This window comes from Antechinus flavipes, chromosome 4 (assembly GCF_016432865.1).
Source record: "Antechinus flavipes isolate AdamAnt ecotype Samford, QLD, Australia chromosome 4, AdamAnt_v2, whole genome shotgun sequence".
In the NCBI taxonomy this organism is placed as follows: domain Eukaryota; kingdom Metazoa; phylum Chordata; class Mammalia; order Dasyuromorphia; family Dasyuridae; genus Antechinus; species Antechinus flavipes.
This window is the reverse complement of record NC_067401.1, coordinates 476,908,186-476,922,236: the sequence shown is the minus strand read 5'-3', so window position 1 is coordinate 476,922,236 and position 14,051 is coordinate 476,908,186.

The following is a 14,051-nucleotide window of genomic DNA, read 5'->3' as shown; positions in this document are numbered from 1 at the left end:
GGAAAAAGGGGAGAGAAGAGCAAAAGAGGGAAGCATCAAAGAGAGAGGAGTGAGAATACGACAAAAATAGAAGGATTATCATTGCCAGAAAGAGGAAGAAAGGACACAGTTCTAATAATCACTTCAAAGAATCTAAAACAGAGTACTGATTATTGTGAATAAGTTTTAATCTTATTCCAACAGTAACCTCAACCCTGGAATTATTCTAGCTCTGCTGGGGATGGGGAGAGAGACAGAAAGAGGATAGGGAAGGGGCATCATATTTGCTTTCCCACTGCTGGGGACTCAGTTCCCCAAAAAAGAAGCTAGCTCTTGAACTGTTGGTAAGCCCAAAAGGGCATGAGAAGGCACAAAAGACATGAGAAAGGAACCAAGCAGGAAGAGCTTTAAAGCCCATCTCTCACAATAGAAGTCCAGACTGTACCATCACTGCTGCCTTTAACCATAGAGCACAGCTGGATGCTGGATACATTGATCCCAGAAAGCTTTAGATCTAGTACCAACAAATGAACTCCTACTAAAGAAACAAAAGCACCCATTTCTACTGAGATGGCACATTAGGACCAATGCTAAGGCTTTAAAATCCAAGCAAGCTCATGGTGATAGATTCCTTAAACTTTAATTGTAAGGGATATCTCTGAGATAGCCCACCATGGGCTAGAGATATCCAGCCCAGCTCACATTTAAGCAGGAATTTTCTCCACAACATCTCAATACTAGTCATCCAGTATCACTCATCCTATACTGATGAGGAGCTCACTATCTCCTGTGGCAGCTTCCATTTTGAGATAATTCTCATTGGTTAAAACAATATTTACTGACTTCAAGATTAAATTTGGATCTATCCCCGGGGATGAACAGAAAAATCTTTATCCTTTCACCTCAAGAAATTGAAAATAACAATAATAGTCAATAGGACTTTCCTATTCTTTATCCATCAAGGTTGGGAAGTCATTGACGTGAGGGTGGGGAAGAAGAATGGAGGAAGCATCCAGCAGGGCAGAAAGAAATGAAAGAAGGAACATAAATACTCCTTTTAGCATAGTGGAGTGGCACGAGCTCTAGTTTTTAAGACAGACCATTTGAATTTGAATCTTTCTCTGCTGCTTACTATCTTCAAGACTTTGAAAAGTTCTCCCCCTTTCTGGATCTCTAGATTGTAAAATTAGCAAGCTAGACTTGATGATCTCTAAGGTTCCTTTCAACCCTAAAGTTCTATACTTCTATGATATGTCCCACAAAGTACTCTCACTTTTATTCTTGCAAACTTGTGTGAGTCCAAGATTTCATTCATTCAACAAATACTCCAGAATTGTCTGCATAGAGAACATGAGCCGGGACAGCAAGGAGAGTGGGAGACAACACACAATTTACAATAGCTGCACTTGTTGTCCCCATGAAACTCAAGATCCAGAAGGGAGAATTGGGATATACGATCTAGACTGTGCTAAAAAGATTAATAGTTTATGGCAAGAAATACAGTTTGAAGAGACTGTTGTATCTGCCATGATGAAGACTATAAGAGATGGCACCCATGGGCAAAATGAAAGAATGAGCAGTCAATGGAGGGGATAACTACTTCTGGGCACCAAGTCTGAAATTCACTCTTCCAGTACACTGCAATAAGACTGATGACAGATTGGAGAGACATCTGGAAAACTGGGAACTCTGAAGAGAATCAGCACTAGAGCCAGGGACAGCGCCAAACCTCTCAGAGATGGGTGTTCTGTTTTGCAGTGCCATTATGAGTACAGAGGATCATATGCTCTAGGGATTTAAGGAAGAGGAAGTTTAGACCTCGGGGTCAGATGGGCTGCTATGGCAGAGCTATGGAGCAGCTTCAGGGAGGCGATGGGCTCCCAAGTTTGGAAAGAGCCAGGGTCTGGTGTCCTGGTCAAAGGAAGCTTTTCTAGCATGGCTGTGTCTCTATGTCACTGCCCCAGGATAGAATCCAGAGGAAACAGGTGAGTGTGCCCCCCCCTTCTACAGCATACTATCTTCTCTCACCCTAAATTAACACCAGTACCACCACGACCACTCCCCAGCATCTTGTGCGCTATGACTGTGCTTGCCAATCCCCACGGCTGAGGGACAGATGTCTAATATTAAATATGTATTGATGAAACAACCTGTGGCTTGTGCCCTTAGGAGCATAGGTTTATCCCATCAATCTCACAATTAGTTTGAGACCCCAAGATATATTCCATTTTGTTACATGGACTTCCTGAGTAAACCTACCATTGACTTCTTTTGGACCGCTTCACAAGTAGAACAGCTCTTCTGGGTCTGAGAGAGAGGGATCTCTGTCGGAAAGAGATCACGGAGAGAGATCTCAAAAACTGGGCAAAATAGTGCCAGGGACCACCTTTGAGTCTAGTATTAGTGGCACTGAATAGGATTAGATTTGCTCAATAGTAACATTTTCAGGAAAGTTACTCACTATATCCCGGGCTCAGTAAGGAAGAGATATTAAAGAAAAAATGGAGGTTAAAACATCAGATTGAGCCCATGAGTTCAGGAGATGTTGTATGATGGGATTGCTGAATCTTAGATGTTTTGCTTAACCTCCTTACATTAAATTCTCTTAAATATATTTTTACATTTTTTCCTCAACCAAATAAAACAAAAAATTTTAACATTCATTTTTTTTTAATTCTGAATTCCACATATATAAACTATATCAGATTGCTTACTGTCTCAGGGAGGGAGGAGGAAAGGGAGGAAGGGATAAAATTTGGAACTCAAAAAAAAATTAACATATAATTTGGGAAATTGAGATACTATTTAAAAATAAATAAATTCTGAGTTCCATATTCTCTGTCTCCTTCCCTCCTCTGCCCCCTTCCTTGAGAAGGAAAACAATTTGAGGATGATTATATATGTGCACTCATGCAAAGTGTTTCATATTAGGCTTTACATTAATTTCTACAAAGTATTCTTTACTCTCAGAAATGTTCTGTTCAGTCTAATAGAGATGTCACTCAACTCTTCAAGCTACTGCTACCTCAAGTTTCATGTAAGTTGTTTCAGGTACCACATCATGTGAATGTGTTTTGAGCCCCCATTCAATACCATCTTTACCAACAGACTCAACAGGAAACATAAATCAAATAGAAAAGTAAATAACAAAAGAAAAATCAAGTGCTAGAATTATTCTTCCTTCACCTCCTGCCCAATATAAATTAAGGGATTAATTTCTCATTAGTTAGCATGTCAGAGGGAGAAGGAGTAACATACATACATACACACATATTATATATAATATGTGTGTATGTATGTATGTTACTCCTATGTATATGTGTGTGTGTGTGTGTGTGTATCGCAGATTCCTAGGCAAGAGCAACCATCCCTGGAGACTCCATCTCTCAGCAAGGGACTGTGCCTTATAGCTGCTGCTTCATTCTGCCATCATGGCTGCCCTTTTTCCTTGGGTCCAAAGCTGTCCCTTCCATCTTTTCTGCAGGTTCCATCTGCTACAGCTGTTGTCTACCTCAACGGTCACTGCTCTTCCACCAAGCTGCTGCTGCCATCTGCTGCTGCCGCAGCATTATATTACTCAAAAAGAAGAAAGTATTGTTAAAAATGGCAAAATCTTAGGCAAAAGCCCTCAGGTTCAGAGGCGGTGATTTAATGGCTGCTACCCACTAAAGGCAAGAGATTTAGATGCGAACAACAGATTTGGAAAGCAAATTGTCCCTCAAAATCAAGCAAGTCTTTTCCAAGTATTTCCCATGTGCTCTGTGCTAGATGGAACAGAATTGAGATTTTTCAACTTCATATTAAAATAAAGGAATGACCGGCTCTTGCTCTGAATAAAGGACACCTAACAAGAACTGGCCATTTTTAAAAGTGTGTGTGTGTGTGTGTGTGTATGTGTATTTGACCAGAATTGTGTAAAACTAATGAAAGGAGGTTTAACTAAAAAGGGAAAAGACAAGGAAAAAATAATCATTAAAACCCACTTTTATGTAAAATAGCACATTAAGGTTTGCAAAGCACTTTTCATATATTATCTCACTCAGTCCTCACAACCACCACAGGAGGTAGGTGCTTTTATTACCCCCATTTTAGATGAGTAAACTGAGACAGAGAGAGATTAAGATACAGCTAATAGTATTGAGACAGAAACTGAAAGCTTCCTGACCCTGGGTCTGCCATGTTAGCCATGGAGTTACTCTCTCAGGTCTCAATCTTATCTTCCCTCTAGATATGGAGGATCAGAATGGATTCCTCCCAGACTACACTTCTGTATTCTGATGGGCAGCTCAGTGATGCTGTGAGCTGGACCCAGTGTTAGGACCTGAGTTCAAACACAATCACTTAGTAGCTGTATGACCCAAGGCAAGAATCTTAAGCTCTCTATCACCTCAATTTTCTCAGCTGTAAAATAGAGATATTAATAACTCCCACTTCCCAAGATTATTGTGAAGTCAAAGCAAGTAATATTTATAAAGTGCTTAACAGTGTTTGGCACATAGTAAATACCATATAAATGTTGGGTAGCATCATGGGTAAGATTTCGCCTTCTCGTAACCCCCTCCTCGACATCCATCAGCTTATAGGCTTTTCTTTTAAAGGGCTTTACAGCTAACCCTCTCCCTCTCATCTGGATTGGAGATTTAGTGAACCATACCTATATTATAACAGAAGTCTAGTCACCTGACATTCAGTTAAAACTTGTGCTTGTAAAAGATTATAGAATTATTAATAAAATTAAATAACAGTTTGTCATACTCCCAGATGGCACCTACCCACCAATCTGAGAAGTAGCTTTCCAGCCAGTTAAATCCACTGTAACCAAATAGCCAAAAGCTTTCTTGATTACATTATCTGAATGCAATTAAAAACATGCACTCAGACAATTAAAATAGATTTCATCTTTTACCTAGAGCGAGCCAGACTTAAAGAAGCAATAAAACAGTTTTCAAAGAAATGGGGAGGAAGAGTTAGATTTAAGTCTTTTTCTTTTCAGATGGAATGAGAGAGGAATAAGAGGGAAGAGAGAAGAAAGTGGAAAGGAGGGAGACAACATGTTTGGATTCTCTGCAGAGACAAAGTTCACCGATGATACCTGAGCTGGTCACAGGGGATAAAGTCTCTGACCATCCTAGTAGAGTTCAGGCAAACTGAACACCATTTTCCTTCCTTCTGCCATTCACTAATACACATACACACACACACACACACACACACACACACACACACACACACACACGCATCTCCTTCAATATCTAGGTACTAACTAGCTTAAAAACAACAAAACTCCCTAGATCAACATAATTTATAAAAACCAAAACATCCCAAACCAACAGATTCAGGAAAAATCTTTGTCAAAGTACAACATTCTTTTATGCTAAGAATTCTACAATGCATAAATAATGTCATTCAATCATTTTTCAGTTGTTTTCAACTCTTTGTTATCCCATTTGGAGGTTTCTTGGCAAAAATACTGGAGTTTCCTTCTCCAGCTCATTTTATGGATGAGAAACTGAAGCAAACAGGATTAAGTGACTTGCCCTGGGTCACACAGCTAGGAAGGTCTGAGGCTGGATTTAAAGCCAGGATTGACACTCTATTCACTAAACTACTGAGCTTTTTAGTATAGGCACAGAAGGATCCTTTTAAAAATATCATAACAGTATTATTCTGTAAGGAATGACCAGCAGGATGAATACAGAGAGGCTTGGAGAGACTTACATGAACTGATGCTGAGTGAAATGAGCAGAACCAGGAGATCATTATATACCTCAACAACAATACTGTATGAGGATGTATTCTGATGGAAGTCTCTTTGTTAAAGAGAGCTAATTCAGCTTCAATTGATCAAGGATGGATAGAAGCAGCTACACCCAAAGAAAGAACACTGGGGAATGAATATAAACTGCTTGCATTTTTGTTTTTCTTCCCGGGTTATTTTTACCTTCTGAATCCAATTCTCCCTGTGCAACAAGAGAGTTCGGTTCTGCACACATATATTGTATCCAGGATATACTGTCACCTATTCAACATGTAAAGGACTGCTTGCCATCTGGGGGAGGGGGTGGAGGGAGGGAGGGGAAAAATCGGAACAGAAGCGAGTGCAAGGGATAATGCTGTAAAAAATTACCCTGGCATGGGTTCTGTTAATAAAAAGTTATTTTAAAAAATATCATAACAGACATATACTTAAAACCAAAATCAAGTATTATATGCAATGGAAATATACTAAAACCTTTTTCCAATGAATATAAGGATGAAACAAGGAGGCTCACTTTCTCCACTATTACTTCATAAAGCTCTAGAAATGCTATTAATAATAAGACAAAAAAGAAATTAAAAGAATAATGATAGGTTAAAAGGAGATAAAACTCCATTTGCTGATAATATAATGCTTTATCTAGAAAATTCTAAAAAATTAGAAAAAATACTAATTGAGACAATAGTTTCAGCAAAGTTGCAGAATATTCAAAATTCAACATCATTTCTATATAATAATAACACAATAAACAGTAATAGAAAGGGAAATCCCATTCCAAATGACTACAAAATTTGCATAAACCACCTGGGGACCAACCTCCCAAAATATACAAAAAGACTTGTGTAAATTCAATTACCAAGCGTAACTTAAAGGAATAAAGAACAATTTAAATGGCTAGGACAGTATTCAATAATCATGGCTAGACTGTGCCATAATCCAGTGTTGGGTGCATGTGTGTGTGTGTGTGTGTGTGTATGTGAGAGAGAGAGAGAGAGAGAGAGAGAGAGAAAGACAGAGAGACAGAGAGACAAAGGGAGGGAGGGAGAGAGAGAGAGAGAGAGAGAGAGAGAGAGAGAGAGAGAGAGAGAGAGAGAGAGAGTAAGTACATTTTAAGTGTCTAATGGAATCTCCAGGTGTATAGATAAAGATTTAGGTCATAGATTTAGAGTGACCTTAACAAGTCCAACCTCCTGATTTTACAGATGAGGAAACGGGTCCTTAGAGGGAAGTGACTTAACCAAGATCTCATAGGTAATAAATGATACAATAAGGGACTGAAGTTGGGCCCTTTAGATCCTAAATCAAGCTCCCTTTCCACTATACTATAATGCCTCTGTAGGTTTGGAGCTCAGAAGAGAGGCCATGATTGGAAACTGAGATGTGGAAGTCATTTGTGTAGAAGATGCTTGAAACTGTAGCAATGATATTGCCAAGGGAAAGGTGTAGAGAAAGAAGAACCCCAAGGCTTTAGAAACTTCCAAAACTTCACTTCCTTCTTTTCTTTCTGTCACCTGCTTCCTGACAAGAGCAACATAACTTTGGGACATCGATCATAGACTTCCCTGGATGTCAGAGGAGGTCACTAGGGGCTCTATCAATGACCGAGGAACAAATCAGCTTTTCCTTCATTAAGGCAGACTTCACTTTGTTTCTTTAGATTGGACTGCATTCTACTTTCCAAATTCATCACCTCTTCAATTATTGATCGGTGAACAGAAAACTGAACAGCCGTGAGGAGCTCATGGAGTACTTAGTGCTCAAGACTGAGAGTTGGAAAAGACCTTCATTTTATAGAAGAAGAAATTGAGCCTTAGGAAGGGGACACCGAGGTCAGACAGCCCAAAAATAGACTTGGGTCTGACTCAGAATCCAGGACGGTTGACATCACAGCATTCTACTTTTCTGTTTCTGTTTTTCCTTCTTAGTACCGGACATGCCATGGTTCAGCCCTGAAACTACAGCAGTGGGATTGGGGACGAGGGCAGGAGGACTCTGAGACTCAGCATGGCCAGAAAGTGAATCATAATAACAATGAAAGAAAGAACAAGGCATTTCTAGAAGATTTTAGGGTTACTAAGCCCTTTCTACAAAGATTTAAAAGATAGGTTGAATAAATATTATTTCCGAGTAAAAGAGGAAGAAACTAAAGCTATTTGGATGTCACAGGGGAGGACATCAAAGACACTGACTATTCTCAGGAAGCCAAACATGATGGTTTTAAAGAATGGAGCAGAGTTGGAGCACTGTCACATCCCAGCTTGTCTAAAGAATTCTTTATGGTCCAAATGATGACCTGAATCTGAAGAATCTACAAAAATTATTCTGGGGCAGGAAGAAAAAAGGCTCTGATAATAAAGATCAGTTCAGTTCCAGGGTCCCACCCTCTGGAGAAAAACTAGTCAAGTTTCTGAGGTTAAATTTTCCCTCTAAAATAGCTTATGGTCCTCGGCTTCATTATTGCCCCCCTTTGGGTCAGTCTGCCCCCCAAGCCACGTGGTATCTCTCCTAACTCCACTATGCTTCAACCCCACTTCTCCTCCTTATAGACGATTAAGTCTTTTAGGGGGCTTAAGTCCTTTTCAGGACTCTGCTAGCTAAGGGCATGCTCCAACCTCGTTGGGTATTTCCTTTCCACTGGGTAATTGTGAGTTCCACTGAGGAATTTGTCTTTCAGATGCTCTCCCACTCTGTTCCGTATTTACCATAGCTGGAGCCTGTTGTGTCCCTTCATTTTGTCTGTAACCTCTTCCTTAAATAAACCTGACTTTTGCCAAAGAGAATGGCCCTGTGGATTCTTCACATGCCCAGACCCCAATATTTGGCTGGTGTCTATATCAGCCCCATTACGAAGATCGCTCTGAGCTGTCTGGGTTTTTTAAGTCCAGCTTTCCCATGAAGGACTGAGAATCACTGGCAGGAAACAAAGAATTTGTTCTTTAGACCACAAATCTCAGAGATTCTGGACAGTTTCAGCGGCATCCGAACCTCCCCATTTTCCATCAGCAGCCCCATCGGCAAACATCCTCTCTCTCCCAAGATAAGCTCATAACCTGAAATCTCTTCATCACGCAGCATGGAGTTAATCAATACCTTCTCAGAACTCTCAGTTGTCTCTCCCCTGGAGGGCTGCAGAGTGGAGTGAGAAACTCCTGCTAAAGTCTTCCTTTAGAGAGAGTTCAGAACTTCCCAAATAGCTTGACATTTTCTATCCGACACTCTGCTTGATTTTACATCGTCTCATGCTGGTTCTCCCCTCGTTCGTCTCTCTCCTTTTTAGTTTCCTTTTGTCTATTATCTTCTTCAATTACACTGTAAGCTCATTGAGGGAAGGGACTGTCTTTTTTGCATTTGTATCCCCAGTGCTTGGCACAGTGCCTGGCACATAGTAGGCATTTACTACATCTTTATTGTTACCTGTAAGACATATTCTTTGAAAATACATCTTGGAAAATCAAAGTTGCCGACTTTTACCAATATACTCTTGCCTCTCTCCAAGCCTGGGAAAATTCTCATAAGGTCAAGTTGTTGTGCAGAAATTTCAGGTCATTCCACTCCTGCTTTCTGGGAAGGGGAGTGACACTATTTCTTCAGTTATTCCCCTTGTCTCTTCACCAGAACTGCTTAAGGCTCTGAGAGGACACCAACTCAGGGAAAATGTTACCATAGGTTCACATTTGTTTTTCCCTTGCTACTTTAGGGAGCTTAATTTGACGATTGTTAATTAAATAATCTCATCGCCTCCAAATTATGGATAAAATGCTTCAACTTGTTAACCTTTTTGCAGACTAGCCTTTCTATGCTGTTGCTTGATAGACCTGGAGAAAGCTTGGAAATTGTGCTGACCTGGTTCCATTACAAATTTATGTTACATAATTTTAAGTGGTCCCTCTCTGAAACAAGGCAATACTTTCACCTTTCCAATTGACTCATTTTCCCATTTTCCCCAGCAGCAATTCCAAAACTATGCTCAACCCTCATGGCTCCCCTGCTCTCCAGCTTCTCAGTTGAGAACCTTGCCTCCTATTTCACTGAAAAAAAAGTGAAGCCATTTGCTGAGAGCTCCCTCTTCTTCTTATCTCCTCAGTTTGTATCACTCATGTGCTTTTTGTCACTTTCTCTTCCTCCACCCCTGTCTCACATGAAGGTTTTCTTTGTTAAGGTAAGCTCTTCTACCAGCACAAGTGATCCAATTACTTCTTGTCTCCTTCAGCAGATTGCTCCCTCTGTCCCCTCTACTATCACTCTTCAATCTCTCCCTGTTTATTGGCTGCTTTCCTCCTGCCTACAAACATGCCCATGTCTCCCTCACACTAAAACAAAACATCTGTCCGTGTCTGCTAGCAGTCCTCCTATATCTCTTTTCCATTTTGTGGGCAAAGTCCTTGAGAAAACCATCTACAATTAGTGCCTTCATTTCCTTTCCTCTCACTCAATTCTAAATCTTCCCCTCTCTGGTTTCTGACACCATCATGAGACTGAAACTATTCTCTCCAAATTTACCAATGATCTCTAAACTGCCAAATCTAATAGTCACTTCCTGGGTCTCATCCTTCTAACCTCTTGGCAGCTGTCAACCCTCCTCCCCTGGATATTTTCTCCTTTGGATTCAGCTCTCTTCTGTTCTCTTCCTGCCAGTAAGATCACTGCTTCTTAACTTCCTTTCTAGAGCTTCATCTAGATCATACCTTCTAGTGGCAGGTTCCTACAGGATTCTGTCCTGAATACCTTTCTCCCTCAGTACTGAAGAATTCACTTGCTACCAAGGGGGAAATTATCACCTCTACTCAGCTGATTCTCACATCTATTTTTCTAGCCCTAAGCTCCAGCCTTATATCACCTCCTACTAGATGTCTTGAGCCAAATATACATCTCAAACTCAATATGACCCAAACAGAATTCAGAACCTTTCCCTTCAAGCTCTCCCCTCTTCCCAACTTCCCTTTCACATCCAAAAGCACTGCCATCCTCTCACTACAATCTCAGCATCATCCTTGACTCCTCCCTTCATTTGCCTCAAATATCTGATGCTTCCAATTCTTGTCATTTCTAGTGCAAGTCCCCTCTTGTCACACACAATTGCCGGTTGTGGACCCTCATCACTTCCCATCTGAACTATTTTAATAACCTGCTGGTTGATCTTGCCTCATGTCTTTCTCCTTCTCCCTCTGTTCCTGTTCAGTCCATCCTCCAGTCAACTACCACATTGACCTTTTATCAAAGATCTGACCACGTCTATTCAATCAAATGCAAGGGTTCCCTATTATCTCCAGGACCAAGAGTAAAATCCTCTTACTTTCCAACCTATGACAACTTGCCCCACTACTTCTCGAGACCTCTTACACTTTAATCATTTCCATATACTGTCAAATTCATTAAAAATGGTTCCATTTTTCCAAGAACAAGACCCTCCATCTTCCATCTCTGAGCACTGGCCCTGATTGTGCTTCCTGCCTAAAATGCTCTCCCTCCTCATCTCTGCCTCATGGGTTCTTTCAGTCCCTCTGACATTTGGGCTTTCAAACTCATTGATGAGTTAGAGGGATGTCTACCCCAAACATGTGAAGACATGATGGAATGGGCAGATGAGAGCAATTTGTCCCAACATCCTTAAAGGGGGCTGAAATAACTGCTGTGGAACTCTTAGAGCTTAGAGAAGATACCAAGGTCATTCATTGCATCCCAGGCTGTCACCATCCATCTTGACTCTTGGCCTGTCACTGGACTTTGATGACTCAGGAAGAGACTGGGAGGCTTTGGGCAGCTCTGCCTGACTCATGGACAAGTCAAGACATCATCGACATTGGTCCTCTTCAAAAATGAAGGACAAATTAAACCAGATGGTTTAGTCTTATGTATCTTTAACTTCTTCACTGATCACAAGCTCAAAATAAGTGAACAGCCCATAAATCTGTATATATATGCACAGCATAAAGGCATATATGTCTACAAAACTATGACCACCACCACAATAATTACAGCACCCATTTTCCAGCTATTTAAGGTTTGCCAAGCCTGTAAGCTTGGCTGTCGATTTTGTTTACTCCAGTTTACACTATAAATGAAGAAACCGCATCTCTGAGGAGGAAAGATCGTTTGCTAAGTTCACATAGCCAATAAATTTTGGAACTAAGATTAAAACTCTAATTCTGTGCTTTTAAGATCCTGCTTATTTTTTTCAACTTTTCTTTTATTATTTTTATTATAGCTTTTTATTTACAAAACATATGTATGGGTAATTTTTCAACATTGACCCCTGCAAAATCTTCTGTTCCAACTTTTCCCCTCCTTCCCTCTACTCCCTCCCCGAGATGGCAGGTAGTCCAATACATGTTAAATATGTTAAAATATATGTTAAATCATATATATGCATATATGTATATATATACACATATTTGTACAGTTATCTTGCTATCCAAGAAAAATCAGATAAGATCCTGTTTCTTAACAATGACTCTTATAAGTCTTTGATTTTTATTTTCAGACTGGATTTATGCTTTTAATGAGTGGGTAGAGGTTGTTCTCAGGGAAGAAACTCCTCCTCTATCAATATACACTCTCACCTTTTATGCAGCTGAGCATTTAACAGGTTTGCCTCCAAACCCAAGAGGTTGTGACTGGTCCGGGTTACACACCTGGCACGTGTCCAGGGGTGGGGGTTGCTCTTCCTGTTGGGAGAGAGCCCAGCTTTCTGTCTTCTACTTCCCACTCAGGCTGAAGCTGCTCAGAGAAGGGTTATCGCTCTTGTTATCCTCCATCCTCATGGGACCACTTCTGCGGGGTTTTATTCATTTTGGGGGACCGGATTCGAGGAATGGGAATGAGGAGCCAGCCTGGAGAAAGGCCTGGAACTCATACCCGAAGAAGGCCAGTTGAAGGAAATGGGAATTTTTAGCCTGAAGGGAAGAAGACTTGGAATGGGAGATGAGAGCTGTCTCCCAGTATCTGGAGGGCTGTTACAGGAAGGTGGAATGTAAGTTGTCCTGCTCAGCTACAGAGAGCAGAGCTAAAAAGCAGGGGATGAACGTTCTGGACAGTCAGATTATAGAAAAACGGGCAATAGGGCACAGGGGATAGAACGCCCGGCCCAGAATCAGGAGGACCGGAGTTTCCCCATCTGTAAAAGAAGCCAGAGAAAGAAATGGCAGACACTCCACCCTCCTCGCCAAGGAACCCCAGATGTGGTCACACAGAGTGGACACATTGGAGCAATACAAAAGATGAAATAAAGCTGCTTCGGGAGGGAGGGAGCTCTCTGTCACTGGAAGTTTTCAATCAGTGGCTGAAGGATTACGGCCAAGGAGGCAGACCCTCTTTCCTTGGTTGGGCTAACAATAATATTCAGGTTCTTGAAATACTCCCATAATCTGGCATTGCTGCAATTGGATTTCTCCTTAATGAAGCATCCTTGCCTGCCCCCACCTCCATGCTGGCAGTTTGTCACTGGGGGAAGGATGTTGGGTACAAGAGGAATGGCTACTGAGCAGGAAGAGCCGCCTGTTCCATGTGTATACCTTTAAAAGAGTGACTCCGTCCCTGCTGGCTTCTCTGCATCCTCTCTTTGGGCAATGGGGTGCAACATTTTTCTCTGTCTCTTCCTCTCTCTCTCTCTCTCTCTCTCTCTCTCTCTCTCTCTCTCTCTCTCTCTCTGTCTCTCCGTCTCTCTCTGTTTCTTTCTGTTTTTTTCTCTTTCTCTTTCTGTTTCTGTGTGTGTGTGTGTGTATGTGTGTGTGTGTGTGTGTGTGTGTGTGGCTCTTTTTCTCTTTGTCTCTCTTTTTTTTCTGTCTTTTTCTCTTTCTGTTTCTGTCTCTCTGACTCTCTCTCTATCTTTGTTTTTCTCTTTGTCTCTGACTCTCCCTTTCAGTCTGTCTCTCTTTCTTTCTCTCTCTTGTCTCTTTCTATCTGTCTGTTTGTCTTTGTCTCTCTGTTAATGTCAATCTGTCTGTCTTTATCTGTTTCTGCCTCTCTCTCTCTAATCTCTCTCTCTCTCTCTCTCTTTCTCTCTCTCTCTCTGTCTTTCTGTCTCTGTGTCTCTCTCTCTGTCTGTGTCTCTCTCTCTCTCTCTGTCTCTCTCTCTCTGTGCCCCTCCCCTCCCCCACAAATTTGGTACCCACGCCCAGAGCCCACAGCTGGGACTTCAGGTCCTGCTTACAGATGGTGTATTGCTGGCTGCGGCTGAGTAATATCATAGAGTTTCAAGAAAGAGACCTATAATCACTCAAAAGAGACCGGCCAAAATCCCCACCCAGAATGAGCCAAGCCAGAGAAGGACGCCCATTGTCTTGGTTCGGAACCAGTAGGTGACCCGGGGACAGAG